General features: G+C 46.2%; 1 pseudogene; it reads left to right on the plus strand.

The window, feature by feature from the left end:
* Window positions 1-440: 440 nt before the first annotated feature.
* Window positions 441-2,204, plus strand: LOC123935398 (annotated as a pseudogene).
* The last annotated feature ends 204 nt before the right edge of the window (window positions 2,205-2,408 follow it).

Raw genomic sequence — 2,408 nt, forward strand, 5'->3', positions numbered from 1 at the left:
CAAAATGGTCTTTTGATTTCTCTCAACCATTTAAAGATGCAGAAATTTAGTTCACAGGCTCTGCAAGACCAGACAGACCAGTTTGATAACCCCCCATTCAGAAGATGCCTACTTGTACTGAAGACCCACGGGGGCGCCTGGGTGGCCCAGTTGTTGGGCATCTGCCTTTGGCTGGAGTCATGATCCTGGGGTCCAGGGACTGAGCCCTGCATTGGGCTCCCTGCTCAGCAGGAAGCCTGCTTCTCCCTCTCTGACTCCCTCTGCTTATGTTCCCTTTCTTGCTGTCTCTCTCTCTATGTCAAATAAATAAATAAAATCCAAAAAAAGACTGGCATTAGTCCACCCCTCGGTCCCGGCATGTGGGGTGGCATGTCCCCAGCCCGCCAGCAGCGGGCTTGCTCCTTGCTCCCTGCGGTCACGAGGGGTGGCCAGGGCTCAGCATGAACCACTGCCACTGGCTAGGGCTGGGCAGCGGCTGCCGGGCTCCATGGAGGTGAAGGGCAATTCTGGAGCTGAATTTCATCAGTTTTCACTGGAAAGATTTAAAAAAACCTGGAGAATTTGAGTTTTACAGGTTATTGCAACATTTTCATAAGATAAACCAATATTAGGGACGCCTGGGTGGCTCAGTTGGTTAAGCCGATGCCTTCAGCTCAGGTCATGATCCCAGAGGCCTGGGATGGAGTCCCGCATTGGGCTCTGTGCTCGGCAGGGAGCCTGCTTCTCTCTCCGCCTCTGCCTGCTGCTCTGCCTGCTTGTGTGCTTGCGTTCTCTCTCTCTCTCTTTCTCTCTGACAAATAAATAAATAAATAAAGTCTTAAAAATCTTAAAAAAATATATATACCCAATGTTGACGTTTTAGTAGGCTACGCAGACATCCATGGAGACTTACTACCTAGAAATAATGATGATAATTATCACAAAGCTGCCTCAATGGCCAATTCACTGCTTAGGATTTTTATACAAAAACATTAAGAAGCAGAATACAGTGCCTTTGGTACAGACACACTAATAAAGAGGAAGAATGTTGTATTTTTTTTTACGATTTTATTTATTTGTCAGAAAGAGAGAGCACACAAGCGTGAGGAGTAGCAGGCAGAGGGGGAAGCAGGCTCCCTGCTGAGCAAGACGCCCAATGCGGGACTCGATCCCAGAACCCGAGATCAAGGCCCAAGCCAAAGGCAGCTGCTTAAGCAACTGAGCCACCCAGGCATCCCGATGAAGAATGTTTTAACCAATCTACTGCATCCTGACAACCACAGAAAAAAACCACATAAAGTCATTGGTATGCCCCAAGACTTCAGACCCGTGTCTTCTATTACAGACGTGGATATTCTCCAAGAAACACATTGTAGGGTTCGTCTTTACAAATAGGGCACTGAGAAGCCCTTGGGATTCTACATCCGGGATGGCTCCAGTATCACGGTCACATCGCATGGCTTAGAGAAGGTCCCAGGGATCTTTATATCCAGACTACATCTGGCCCAAAGCACAAGACTATCAGCTGTTAATGATGACATTTTAGAAGTTAACAGCATAGAAGTTTCAGGCAAGAGTCTTGATCAAGTAACAGACATGATGATTGCCAACAGCCGCAACCTCGTTATACCGGTGAGACCCGCAAACGAGAGGAATACTGTTGTTCGGAACAGTCAGACTTCGGCAGCTCTGGCCCATCCACAGAGAACAGCATCCTGGGCTTCCCCAGCAGGTAGAACCGAGCTTTGAGCCAGAGGACGGGGACAGTGATGAAGATGACATTATTGAAGGTAACGGAGGGCCGCAGCAGATTCCTAAAGCGGTTCCTAATACTGAGAGCCTCGAATCATTAACATAAACAGAACTCAATTCTAAGTCTGGACAGAATGGTTTTATCCCTTCTAATGAAGTGAGCTTAGCACCTGTAGCAAGTGGCAGAAGTACAGAAACACATGCTCCAGATCAAAAACTCTTAGAAGATGGAACGATCATAACACTATGAAACCTTTGTCCGAATGTCCTTGGAGTAAGAATGCTGCAGGGACTTGTAAATCTGGCTAGTTTAAAGCATACGTACCTCTGAACCGGAGACCTCCAGTAGGCATGAGAAAAATAAAATCGCAAGCTTAAAATGTTACTGAAACAGTAGCTTGATCATTGTTAATACAAACTTTGGTTTGTCAGAGGCTTGTCTTAAAGGGGCCTTTGCTCATGAAATTATGTGCTTTTGCTATTTGTGTCTGCAGAACTGGATGTCAGAGCACTTTCTCGGAACTGAGAGCACCAGATCTTTTCCGTTCGAAGTGGTTGCCACTGCCATATTTAACCAGCTGTGCGGAGCCCAGTTAGCATTTCTTTTACCTATTTTTTTTTAGAGATTTTATTTATTTATTTGACAAAGAGAGAGTGATCACAAGTAGGCAGAGAGA

Source organism: Meles meles, chromosome X (assembly GCF_922984935.1).
Source record: "Meles meles chromosome X, mMelMel3.1 paternal haplotype, whole genome shotgun sequence".
NCBI lineage: Eukaryota > Metazoa > Chordata > Mammalia > Carnivora > Mustelidae > Meles > Meles meles.